This window comes from Lissotriton vulgaris, chromosome 2_1, assembly GCF_964263255.1.
Source record: "Lissotriton vulgaris chromosome 2_1, aLisVul1.2, whole genome shotgun sequence".
Classification (NCBI taxonomy): Eukaryota; Metazoa; Chordata; class Amphibia; order Caudata; family Salamandridae; genus Lissotriton; species Lissotriton vulgaris.
The window spans coordinates 484,511,268-484,526,059 of record NC_141687.1 but is presented as its reverse complement, the minus strand read 5'-3'; positions in this window follow the sequence as shown (position 1 = coordinate 484,526,059).

The window sequence follows — 14,792 nt, the reverse complement described above, 5'->3', positions numbered from 1 at the left end:
TGGAGAGATGAACCCCATCACCTCTGAAAAATTCCAAAGTATCATAACGAATATCGCCATGCGACACTCGACCAAAACCCAAACCTCTGCAAAACCTGGATACCTCAAGATTCACCTTCTTACGTGCTCTGTCAATTGCTCTGGGTTTAATCGCACCTCTCCACAACCTCCGCAGTATCAACTCCGTCCAGAGCACATGACAGCCTGACCACTGCTGTTTCAAAAGGGACAAGTCTTTCTTCATGGCCCTAATGAGAACTACACCTTTTACCGCACATAAGTCGTTCTCACCAAGATGAATAAGAAGAACATCAGGACTCGTCTCCCCAACCATCCAAGAATTCAAGGCTGGAATCAACTCTTTCCAACGCATAACCCCAAAACAACTTGCCCATGAAAGAAATACCGGCTAACTTTCCAGCTATAGTAACCTTAGAGAGACCTCTATCCATTAAAACCAGGATAAACTGAATGACATCTTCAGACCGATTCCAACCCGGCTCACGTCTACAGGCTCCAGATGACAAAAATTCCTTCCAAGCCAACTCATAAGCCGCCCTAGTGGAAGCAGACAAGGAACCTACCACCAACTGTAGTACCCTGTCTCGCCTACTTTCCAAAGCTCCTCCGGCATGGGGGTCGGTGTCCTGTTTGCCTCCAAAGCTAGCCCATGGAATCTCTCCCACTGTGAACGAGACAAAGCATCTGCAATGTCATTGTCCACACCAGGAATGTGTGGAGCCTTAAAACTGATATCATGCCTAAGGCAACCAAACACAAAAAGTCCCAACAATTTCAGAGTTTGGGTGTCCCTAGCAGACTGCCTGTTGATGATTTCTACCACAGCCAGATTCTCAATGCGAAACAGCACTTTCTTGTGAGCAAACTCATGACCCCACAGAGTCAGAGCCACCACCACTGGAAAAAATTCTAAAAAAGTAATGCTCCTGCCACCATTCTTCCACTCAATTGGCCACTGCTCTGCACACCACCTGTCCTGCCAGTACAGGCCAAAACCATCACTGCCTGCTGCGTCAGAGAAAATATGAGCATCCCACATCCAGTCCTCCTCCCTACTCAAAGGAACTCCATTAAAGGAGCGAAGGAAAAACATCCACATGCGCAGATCCTCTCTGACCCCTGCTGACAAACGCACATGATGATGAGGTAAATAGTGCCCAGATGGTGCCCTACCCAATCGCCTGCAGAAAGTTCTACCAGCTCTGACCACTCTACATGCAAAATTTAGATGGCCTAACAAAACTTGCACCTCTTTAACAGTGACCTTGCGTTTCAGCAACATTGACTCCAATAGCTCCAGCATTTTTGTCTGTTTTTCAACCGGTAAGCGTGCCTGCATTGCATTCGAATCAAGTTCAATACCCAAGAAAGACATGGTCGAGCAAGGACCCATTGTCTTCTCAGGTGCCAAAGGAACACCCAAAAGATCCATGAGCTTTTGAAATTTAACCAGAGCAGACTGACATTGTGAAGAATCTGGAGTGCCTACAAAAAAGAAATCGTCCAAATAGTGTGTTACTAACTGATGTCCAGTATGATGTGTGAAAAACCATTGCAGGAAAGTACTAAAAGTTTCGAAAAAAGCACATGATATTGAACAGCCCATTGGCAATGCCTTGTCCACGTACCACTTCCCATGGAAATGGATGCCCAGAAGATTCTAATCATCAAGATGGACTGGAAGCAATCTAAATGCAGATTTTATATCGCATTTTGCCATTTCTGCTGCTTGTCCTGCGCTCACCACCAATGACATAGCCACATCTACTGAAGAATATGACACTGAAGCAGCTGCCTCGTCAATGAAATCATTGATCGAGGATCCCTCCGGCCATGACAAATGTTGGATGAGTCGGATTTGACCTGCCTCTTTCTTAGGTACCACACCAATGGGTGAAACAATCAGATCATCCAAAGGCCAATCATCAAAAGGACCTGCCATCCTCCCCTCCTGTACTTACCTGCTCAATTTCTCCTGCACTACTGCTGGATGTTCATCCGCTGATTTTAAATTTCTGGACCAACGCCGCAGCCGCGGCCCTGAATACCCTAGATGAAAACCCTCTGTAAAACCTGTTAGTAACAACTGACGAGTACCAGCATATCCATATTCCTCCAGTCCTTTGGCAAGTTGATCTACTCTAACCGGTGTACGAGCCTTTGGGCCCAGCACCTGCAGTATTCTTTCCCCCCCTACCTGGCGGCTGTTGCTGTGTAGAATCTGATGCGCTAGCAGCTTGTTGCGGCCACTGCTGACCCCCTGAAGGCCGAGGCCCCAGCACCTGACCATTGGGTGTTTCCTTCTACACTGAGAGCATTCATGCCTGAACCTACAATATTCTCTAGTGCACATGCCCTTTTTGAAATCCCAACATGCTCCCATGGCAGATTGGGTGGTCGTACTACCCACCCCTCCCCTGGTGGGTTTTCCCTGAAAGGGCCGAATAACTAACGGTAGCCCACTAGCAGTAAAAATTGTCTTACCACTGGCCGGGGCGCCCATTGTATGTTGCCAGAGATCAGTGTCTAATTCACCCCATTTTGCCTCAGAATCCCAAGCCATTCTCTCACGAAACTCCTCGTCATACTGTGCCCAAGCAAAACCACTACCCGTTATCTGTGCTTTCCGTATAACGTCCATATATTTGAAAAGTGCAAGGCAGCGCTCAGGAAATTTTTCACAATATACACTAGCGTATATTAAAAACGCTGCCGTCTAATTCTCAATGGCCAATTCATATTCTTCTTCCTTTGACCCCTCTTTAGAGCGTACCTCCCTGTGTAGCAACTTCAGGATTTCGACATACTCACCTTTCCAAATCCTTTCTTTTGTGGATAACATTAAATGGGCACCCAGAGGCTTCGAGACACCCATGTAAGGTACCTTCTTTATCTTTAACTCCTTACTATGAAGAGGATCCTTGACAATTTCAACAGCCTCTGTATTCATACCACTCTCCACCTTAGTGCCCAGATTACCTTCACCATCACTTGTACCCACACCCTGATCCTTCACGTAACGACCTTTGTGGAGCTTGCCCTCCTTATCCACTGACAACATTTCCCCCCCTGTGCCCACAGACACCATTTTTGGTCTGGCCCGTGGTGTGAAAACCTCACCTGGACGTAACAAGGGGGCTTGCCCCGGACCCGATCTCCATTCCAAATTCTCCACATTGGGCACCATCCGAGGAACCCTCACCGAGGGGCCGCGCTCTCGTCCTGGTCCAGACACCGCCATCTTGGGTCGCACCACCACTGGTGCCTGTAAAAGACTATGAGAAGCATGAAATTGCCCCCCCCCCCAGTCCCCTCATCACGCAATTCTCCTTCCTCGGAACTCTCATCATCATAGTCCAATAACAAAGACTCCTCCATCCTTGGAGGGTCAACTAATACATCTTTACTTGCTTTACCATAACTCTGAACACCTGCCTGGGTCTTACCAACCCTTTCCTGAACCATTGGCGGGGGAGCCGACTGTACTCGCCGGTACTCCTCAACACGCCTACCACTCTTAATAAAAGTATCCACAGGTAACTCCATCCCCTGATGTTGAGAAGACGTTGGGGCCAGCGAGGTCGTGCCTGACCTGCATCTGCTGGCCGCACCGGGATCCCTCGATGGTACGAAATGTGCCGCGCTAGGCTCCACCCTCCCTTCACCTCGGCGCACTTGGGTCGCACTTCGCCCTACCGAGTCCGCTGCTCCATGACTCGCCCTACCCTGTAAAGGAAAAGGCTGGACTGATGTGCCGGGTCCCTTACTACCAAAAACACCAAATGCACCAGGACCCACTACCCTACAACCTAAAGACTTCTGCCCTTGTACCTGCTCGCCACTCTGAAAAAATGGAACCTTTTTCTAAAATGAAACACTGCGCATAGGAGGAGAAGGAGCAATCTCCTCATTACCACTACTCCAATCCAACTTTTCCTGAACTATGGCCGACGCAGGACCTACCACAGGACCACTTCCTTCCCCAGTCTCACAACGAGCCTGTTCATGATACGCCCCACTTTCAATCCTGGAAACTTCAAAATGACACCCAAACCTTTTAGCGAATCCAGATCCTCACAACCTAAATCACTGCTTCCTTCCCGGAGCCCTTCTGCCCAAGAGGGAAAGACATTCAACCCCTCCTAAGACCTGCTGCTAATATTCTGTGACTGGGCACCCGACCGGGTAGGAACACCAGGCGCCACCGTGGAGACAAACTGAAAGCCAACCCCAGTAGAAGGCACCAAATGAGGGGAAGAATGTAAAACCCCCAAATCCTGACCAGAATGCTGCACAACATCACCTCCCCATCCCCCAACCTGTGCCCATTCCCCCTCCCCCACAGAGCCACTACGCACAGAAACTACCTCCTCCCTATGGGATGGGGCTGGAGAAAATAACAAAGGGCTAAAAGGCGCTTCTAAATTAATTTGAGTGTCATCAATCTGTGCCTGAAAACCAGAAACCTCCTCATATGCCAAAGGCCCTTGTCCCACATGAGATAAACCAGAGGGGGAAAGAATAACTGTACCCTCCCTGACCCCAGAAGGCAAACCTCCATACAATTGATGCCCAGCCGAAGAAACATAAGGCCTGGACTGTTCGCTTGCCTGTAAAAGAACCGGCTCAAAACGAGCACTCAACAAAACCGCCGGGGCCTGTAAAACCCCCTCCGCCCCTCCTGCTGGAATTAACAGCTCGCGCACCGCGGAGGCAGAAGCCGAGCGCTTCTTGGCCCCGCGCCGTGCCCCCCTTCCCCTACGCTGGGTCGGCGCAGACGCTGCTCTCCCTTGAAGGGCTGAGACCTCACCAGTCTCAGGCGTTCCCGCCACAGTAACCGCTAACGCAGCGGAGAGCCTAGCTGCGACCGGCACCATAGCTACCTCAAAACCTGGAGCACCCTCATCCAACCGCCGCACTTTTACACCCGGGGCCGTTTTCTTCACACGAGAATGGCCCGCTCACTTACCGCCTCAAATCTTGAACGTTTTGGTGTCAAACAGGCCGCCACCACTGTGGCCACACCGGCTGAGCCCTGACGCTGTGGTCGAGATGGCCCTGCAACGTCTCCAATGACCAAGTCCAACATGCCCGCTTCGCTAAGGAGCCATATCGCCTCCAAAACGCGATAATCTTCCCCTGCCATAACTATGTAAATTCACACTCGAACACTGAAATACCAAAAAATTCCAAACTGCTCCCGGCCACCAGGTCACCAAGCCTAAAATGGTGGCCGGGAGGAGGAGCCCCGAGAATTTATTCTTGGGCTGCCCCTAGTAGCAAAACAAGCCCAAATTATAAAAAACAGCCGGCAGGGCTGCTAATCAGCCCCACCCGCCCCTCCCAAACCGCCAGGGGGGGGACCTCCCTTTGGTCGGCTGCCCCCCCAATCCTACATGTGTGACACGTCATCCGTGGACCTGGCGTGGCCCACGGGGCTAAATAAAAGTTAAGGAACCACACGTGGTTCATCTCCCGATCTATCCACCAGTGTGCGTGTCTCATAATTATTGTGCCTCTAAATTGTAGGCCCTGTCACCGCGTCCCTGTCACCACACTGGCGACGAGGGATTCGAGATCTGCACCTCATCCGACTGCCCGTTTCTGCCCCTGCAGCTGACCGCTCCATCGAAGTACCGCTGACACTGCGTGCCTCAGCTGCGACAGCAGAGCACACCCGATGCCGAAGTTGTGGTGAGTGCTAACCACCGCAATCGGCAAGACTCTGTGCAGGCCCCTGTTGAGCTGCATGTGCGCGTAGGAGGATCCCCCTTCTGTCATCCCTGCCAGCACAAGACAGCCTTCTGGAGCACACATGTCCTTACTGCTCCCAGATAGCTGAACTCTCGGTCATGCTAATTTTACGATGCTTATGGCAATTCATATACAGCATATATAGAACTGGATCACAAACGTTTTATTGATATAGTTATGGTATACCTTTGGAGAACTTCATAAGACCGAAAAATTTTCATGCCTAAAATATTGCACACATGTTCAAGACAGGGTTGATACAATTGTTTGCCTCATTATTGTCAATCAAAATTTGACTAAATCAATAGACGCATCGTTATTGTTGGAGAGCCAGCGCGGGGACACATCAGCGCCTACAGTTACCAGGATGTAGCGGGGCCACTACCGGACTGCCTGCCCCTCCCCCTGTTACCGCGAGCTTCAAAAGCTTCTTGCGCCTCCCGCTTTGCGGGACACGCATCGTTAGTGTTGGAGAGCCTGCGCGGGGACTCATCAGGGCCTACAGTTCCCAGGATGCAGTGGGGTCACCACCGGACTGCCTGCCCCTCCCCCTGTTACCGGGGGCCTCAAAAGCTTCTCCCGCCTCCCGCTTCGTGGGAAACGCATCGTTAGTGTTAGAGAGCCAGTGATGGGACACATAAGCGCCTACAGTTCCCAGGACGCAGCAGGGCCACCACCGGACTGGCTGCCCCTCCCCCTGTTTCCGGGGGGGATTTAATAAACTAGCCCTTCCCGCCAGGCGGGACACGCGTGGGCGGGCGCCTGGCTAAGCCCGGGCAAAGGGCGGGCTGTCTGTGGCCGTCTTCGCCAGGAAGAGGCAGGGCAGGGCCCACCCTCTAATATCTTGAATTGGAACGTCCCCTGGGACTAGAAGAAAGGTTTTTGAGTATTTTACTCCCTGTGCCTATCCTGCCTTGTGAGTAACCAGCAGCTCCATAACTTTCTTTTGACTTGTTTTAGACATAGGCGATACTACTCAACCCTGAAGTACTGTACCCTAAAGACACTAATGTCGCAAAATACCCTTAGACTAAGGAGTATTAAATGTTAGTTTTTAATGGTTTTAATAGTCCAATCTATTTTACGTAATGGAAAAATGTTATGAGTTTTTAATCGTATTGCTTCCTGTTTTAAGTGTACCGTATAGACCACTCTGCCCCCCAGCTGGTTTGAATTGTTATTCAGTTATTAATGACAGCAGAGAGGCACGCGTTACTTTATCCCAGGTAATTTCATATTGCACTTTATTGGTAGTAGCGAAGCATGTGCCACTTTAATCTTGCACTTTTCTACTAGTAGCGAAGCACGTGCCACTTTAATCTTGCACTTTATAGGTAGTAGCGAAGCACGTGCCACTTTAATCTTGCACTTTACTGGTAGTAGCGAAGCACGTGACACTTTAATCTTGCACTTTATTACTAGTAGCAAAGCACGTACCACTTTAAGTTAAACCAGCTTAAATTACTCCATAGTGATAGTAGCGAGGCCTTTAACTGGTGCTTCCCCAACCTTTTTTCACAATGGCAAGAAGGAAGATTACCAAGCCATATATTGATAGATCTTGTACAACGTTTAATACATAACTGGTTAAAGAGGTAACTGTCATTTCAGAAGAGATAGATAGCACTGAAAGACGCTTGTCTATGGGATCTAGTCACTTTAGGGTTGATTGAGGGGGCTGAGGTCAGGATTACCCTCAGCCCCTCAAGCCAGAACTTATTTGAGAAATCAACTAACCCCAACTTGCTAGTGGAGTACACAGTCCCTGACGATCATAGAGATGAAGGTATTAGTGGAGATCATACCCAATTATCCTTGAACCCCACTTTGATCATTACGGGAAGTCCTGCACCTACGAAAATGACTAGGTGATCAGGGAAAAACATATAGACTCAGAGAAGGCCAATCACAAGACAAAAAAAGATAAAAAGAATCCTAAAAAGCAGGTCCCTTGGCTACCCCAGATCCCCACCAACATGGCCCATCCTTAGCGGATATTTCAGAGAAGGTAATAGAATTATTAAGACCGCTTTATGATAAGCTAGATGCTTTGGCAAGAGAAATACATAAGATTAGTTGATCTTTGGATAACATTAAAAATAAATTTCAAAACGTAGTGAATAGAACCTTAAAGAAAGCTGTGACTGTCGGCCCTCCAAACCTGATTATCAGACATGACAGGAACTGTATCAATGCCACCAATTAAGGGAATAGTACGGTTGAGGGGGGAAACCAGGAGAAGGGTGATAATTTAGGTAAACATTCTAATAATAGTCCTAGACCGACCCCAAGTCAACAGGCTTCTGTTGGGATCAAGTCAGTCAATCCTACTAGATCTGACAACACTACGTCTGATAGCCGGAGAGCCTTATCCCCAGAGGATGGGAAATCCGCTTCATTCATTAATCTACCCCTGAATACAGTGCTTATGTTGCAATACTGGCCAATGAACCTAGACTCCAACCTGGCTCGGTAGAGGACCATGACTCACTCCTGAATAAGGTAGTGTTCTGGCTAACACATAATCGCGGGTTTCCTATGGAAGGGGTGAGTCAGATTTTGACCACACGTAGAGTGGGTTGGATCGGGCCGCTCAAAAAATGTTTTGATGGAGGCTGTATTATTATCAACTTCCGGTCCCCAAGTTGGGCATATAATTCACTCATAAATGCCCCACTTACATCCCCATTGGACTTCAATACTTTTGCAAGTAAGAAGAACAGGAAGCTGATGTAGTTATGTAGTTTATTTGTAGAGATAAAACCCTAAGATGTCACAGGCAGAAAAGCTCAGCTCCAACTGCCCCTTACATTCCTATGTACACACAGTGGAGTCACCAACATTCCACCAGAATTAAAGGAACAGTAATAACATTGAAACAGAAGAATGTAACACATCCTTCCTCTTAAACAAAAAAACAAAAATAAAAAAAAACTATATACATTGCAAAGAAATACAGGATCATTTTATATATGTACAGAGTTACATCAAATAATCTTTAAGCTTGACAGGTTTCACAATAATTCGTCCTAACAATCTTCTGGACTTGGAAACACCCTCCTTTGGAAGTTCAGATGACGTGGATTGAACATGAGGAGAATAAACAGAACTTGAAGCAGAATTAGAACCAGACCCCTTTTCCAACCAAAGATCACGTTCCAAATCATTGCACTTAACAACATTGCATAAATTCCATTTTTGTCCATCATCTAGCAGTACGCAATTACCCAATACCTTTAACACTTTTTTTGGACGAGACCATCTGGAAGAGCCATCCTTGGATAACCCAAAGCGAGAAGATCTCACTAAATCTCCAACATGAAAACTATTTACACGTTTCACAATTTTGTCATTATGCCTGTCTACATACTTCTTTTGGTAAGAGCTCATCCTACTGTTGAGATTTTCTTTATAATTACGTCCAGCAGAAACCTTAAGCATCCATGCAGGAGTCACCTTATTACCAGCAGAACGCCCCTTTAAAATATGAAACGGAGATACCATGGTAGCAGAATGTGGAGTATTCCTATAACTCCAAACCAAATTTTTGACAGCAACCTTGCAATCATTGCCACCTGACACAGCTAATTGTATACAATCCTTTAAAACACGGTTGAACCTTTCTACCATGCCGTTCTCCCTTGGACAGTAAACAGCCGTAGTAATGTGTTTTATACCACATAAATGTAAGTAACTTTGGAACTCTGAAGCAATGAACTGTGGGCCATTATCAGTCGTGATGCTCTCAGGAAAACCCTCCCTATGAAAAACTTCCTCACAAAAGTTAACAATGCTGGAAGCTTTAACCTCCTTGACGAATGCAACCTTTGGCCATTTGCTTTAATAATCCATTAACACAATGGAAAACTTCCCAGTAATGCTACCAACGCTAAACGGACCACAAATGTCCATAGCTAGTTTCTGCCATGGTCCGTCAGGAAATGAAACAGCAGAGATTGTAGTTTCTTGGGAAACATGAGATTTATCACTGCATGTGCAAGCGGCACAATTCCTTACACACCTTTCAACATCCTTGTCCATACCTGGCCACCAGAAATCACACCTACATCTTCTTTTCATGCCTGACATGCCTGAATGCCCTTCATGCATAAGATCCAGTAACTTATTGCGTAATGAAGACGGTACCACAAGTTTGTCAGCTCTTCTAACCACACCAACCTCAAGGTCATAAGAAAGTTCAGCCCATACTGTTTTATATTCGGTTACAAGCTTCATCCACAGTAGCAATTGACCAGTCCTCATCTTGTTCAACCACAACATCTTCACCTCCAACAGGAAGTCGAGATAGACAATCAGCATTGACATTTTTGATACCAGGTACATATTCCATTAAAAAGTCATATTCTTGTAACTTATAAATCCATTTAGCAATTCTAGGCGTGGCTTTCCCTGCACCCTTAGTAGAAAAAATATCAACAAGGGGTTTATGATCTGTTCTCAACTCAAAGTTAGTGACCCAAACATAGTTCCTGAAATAATTCACACCCCAAAAGCAAGCTAAAGCTTCTTTCTCAATAACGGAGTAAGAAGGCTCAGCACCCTTCAATGTACATGAGGCAAAAGCTACCACCCACTCAAATTTGTCTTTCCCTTGCATTAAAACAGCTCCAAGCCCATATGCACTCGCATCCACAACGATGATCGATTTCTTGGTAGGATCATAAGGTTTAAGTGCAACAGCATTTGCAATCTCTTTTTTTACATCATCAAACACAGCTTGACACTCTGTGGTCCATACAAATTTCACACCTTTTTTCATTAACAATCTTAAACAAAAGACTTTAGAAGCAAAATTTGGCACAAATTTTGAGTAGTACTCGGCAAGACCTAAAAAAGAACGGAGTTGGTCTTTATCAGAAGGTGCCGGAGCGTTCTTGATAGCATCTAATAATTTTTTTTTAGGTTTAACACCATCGGCAGATAAAGTGTGCCCAAGATACTCTATTTCATTGGTGGCAAATTTGCATTTCTCAGCAGCTACAGTCAACCCAGCCTTTTGAAGTTTACCCAATACATCATGCAGAATCATGTCATGGTTGCTCTTATCTGCACCCCATACAAGTACGTCATCTTGAAACACTAACATATTAGGTGTGCCTTCAAGGACCTTGCACATGACCCTTTGAAAAACGGCTGAAGCAGAAGATAAACCAAAAGGCATTCTCAGAAACTGAAATGCACCCTCAGGAGTGATGAAAGATGTCAGATGGACGAGAAAAATGTTGCATCTTTGACAGAAGCAACCATTTCATTAATTTTGGGTAAGGGATAGCGATCCACCCAAATATTTTTGTTCAAATCTCTTAAATCGACACACATGCGCAATTTTCCGTTGGGTTTTCGTGCCAAAACCACTGGACTAAGCCAATCAGAAGCCTCAATTGGTTCAATAATGTTTTGATGACAAAGGCGATCTAACTCCAGTTTGAGTTGAGATCTTAACACTAACGGCACATTACGTACTTTATGGACAATAGGAATACAATCAGGTTTAAGAATTATTCTATGTTCAAATTTTTTGAGACAACCTAATTTAGGATTAAACAAATCAGGGAATTTTTTATGCCATTCTAACACAGCATTGTCATCCTGAGTTACTAAAACTTCTTCAGAAGTTTTTTTATGCCAATTAGGAGATAGTAAGACTTGGTCTGGATGATTTGGATCAAGGGTCAACCCTAAATTCCATAGTTCCTTCCACCCTAATAACGCTCTCCCTTTTTCCACAACATAGACAGTTCCAAGAGTGCTTCTATCCTTAAAAATGATTTCAGATGTGAAACATCCAATCACAGGTAGTCTAATGCATAAGTAACCCACAGGAGATCTTTGTGAATGAACTAAAATGGGTTTACCACAAGTTTCCCACATGGTCTTATCAATATTGGTATATAATGAGCAAGAATCAGCCCAAAGAAATAACTTGTGGTTATTGATAGTGACTTCACATTTAGGTGGTTGAATCTCTTCAGAGATTTGATTAACTTCATCATCATTCCAAATAGTCATAACTTCCATGTCACTATCGCTATTAGAGTAAACAGATTCATTAATAAAATTTACAGAACTTTTCCAAGCATTAGGATTTCCTGATCTGCACATTTTTGAAAAATGACCAGATTTGTTACACTTGAAGCAAGTGACATTTGACGCAGGACACCAAGAATTTTCAGTGGTATGCTTGGCATTTCCACATCTGAAACAAAATTGCTTATTGTTAGGAAACACAGTCTTACTAGAAGACGCTTTGTTATATGATAAAGTGCTTTTGTTGATACCTGAAAAATTGCGAGGTTTAATTCTATTATCACGCGTAACATTATACCTGCTATCAAAAGTTTTAGGCTTACTGGATACAGTACATACCTCACCAGAATCTTTGTTTTCAGTTAACTTTCGATCAGTATTATGTGTATTGTTTAACTCTTTGACATAACGTGAATTTTTTTCAACTCTCCTGGCAACAGAAATAGTTTTGTGAAGAGATGGATCTTTCAAGTCAAGTAATTTCTCCTGGATTTTAACATTGTTAGTTCTGTTGATGAACTGATCTCTTATGATTTCCTCATGTAATTCCTTAAACTTGCAAGTAACTGCTAACCTTCTTAAGGCAGTAACATACTGTTCTACTGTCTCACCAACCATTTGTGCTCTAGAAAAGAATTTATGTCTTTCTACAACAATACTGGTTTTCTTACCAAAATTTTCTTCTAACGCATTAAGTGCATCTAGATATTCATCAGATAAAACTGACTCAAGTTTTGAGCAATCAAATACAACTTCTTCTTCACTGAGATCTTCATCTCCGCCTACACATACCTTTGAGTTAACAGAAGATACAATAGGTAATGTTTTCAGTACTTTCCTACCTTCAACACCAAGACTGTGCTTGAGTAAAGCTAATTTTCGTGAGGCAAGGAATACTTCTCCTCCAATTGCCTCCAAATAAGTTTCAAAAGATTCGCGCCAATCCTCCCAATTCATAGGAGGTACACCAGGATCTTGTAAAAATTTGGGAGGAGCTAAAATATTATTAGTTTCCATGCTGAATAATGGCTAATTATAATATGGTATACAGAATAAATGTAACAATGACAATAATACAATTAAAGTGAATATTTGGAAAGAAGGAATGAAAGAAAAAAATAAATTAACAAACAAAAAGTAGTCACCGTTGTCTGTGTTGATTCAATAACGAAGAAATGTCTTTTCCTGTATGGATAATCTTGAAAACAGTACAGTAACTTGAAAAACTGTTTATTGTTAAGATTAATAAAGTATCTTTTCTCTTTTTTTTTTTAGTGAGATGTCCCAGAGTCCCTCACTGCCAATTTCCCAGCATACATTGCGATGAGAAAAAAAAAACGAAGAAGAATAGCAGGTGAGTGTGTCGTGATAATCTTGCAATTGTAGTCGAAATTAGCGTGAAAATAAACAGGCAAGACGTTTATTTGATAGCAGGACTAGACGAATAGGTCGCTTGGCTAAAAGCGATTGTTATTTGTGTTTATTTAGAGGAGAATCGCCAGAAATGCTGATTTAACAGGGAAAATATCGGCAAAAACGCGTTGTTACGCGTTGCCAAGCAACCAGGAACACAAAATGGCCGCTACGCGACGTAGCGTTGTTGTATCCGCATGATGTTGTTTGCCTGACGTTGTCCGTGATGTTCCGCCTGACGAGTGATGACGCTAAACACTGTAACAATCAGCTGGAGATGTTCTGCGCATGTATACACGCTCGCGCGCTGATGAAACAGATGTTGAAAGCTTTTTTAAAAGATGCAATTTTTAAGGAAAAGTGTTAGTTTCCTTAAATCACGATACGATGTCCAAAAACAAGGCAAAGTCAAATTGAGCATCGTTTTTCAGCATTTTACAAGCGCTTCCAATGAGACATGAATGAAAGTCTAGATGGAAGCCGTTTTTTTGTATTTACAAGCGCTTTTCAGAGAAATAACAAGGTAATGATAAAAAAAAATAGACACAACTCACTGCAAGAACCGCTGCTTTTCCAGTAAATCGTTTTGAAGATCCTGTTCCTGTTTTTTTTGATAGTTGTGGAAACGTTTCTCTGGTTTTCTTTTCTTTTGAAAAAACGATTTTTAAATAAGCATGAAGACATCAAAGGGTTAGATGGGTTGTTTTCTCCCTCGTCGCCACTTTTGCAAGTAAGAAGAACAGGAAGCTGATGTAGTTATGTAGTTTATTTGTAGAGATAAAACCCTAAGATGTCACAGGCAGAAAAGCTCAGCTCCAACTGCCCCTTACATTCCTATGTACACACAGTGGAGTCACCAACATTCCACCAGAATTAAAGGAACAGTAATAACATTGAAACAGAAGAATGTAACAAATACTACCCTCCTTCCTCTAGGGTACTTTTATAGGCATGGGATGGTGACATATGGGAAGGGTAACCGACTCAGGAATGGATCTTTGGTAGCTCCTGTCATGACCTCTGTTTTACCCAATTTTGCTATCCCAGTCACCAATAGATATCAAGCCCTGCGTAACCTTGATTTTAATGATTGACGCAAGGGGGTTTACGCAGTCTAGGCAGTCAGTTCAGGACTGTAATGTATTAGAAAATCTTAAAATGGGTAAAAGGCCCAACGGTAGTTCATCTGATATGACCAAATATTATTTGATTGAGCAGGGGAGTGTGCTTACAAGAAACGTACTACAGATCCCAAACAACTACAATGATTTAGCCTGTGATATAGTAGAATCACCCTTTACTAGTGATTGGGTGGGCCGTGAAGTACCCCCCCCGGAAGTTAATGAAACCAATACATGTAATGGTTATCAAGTAACTACTTGGAATGTTTCCGGTCTTAAAAGTAAAATAGGCACGCCCTCCTGGTCTGTTTTTTTAGCAGCTCAACACAATATCATATGCCAACAAGAAACATGGAGCACTGATCCGATCTATGAAGAGGGTTTTACCTCCCACTGGCTTCCAGCCCAGGCCTCACCATCGGGTAGAGAGAAAAG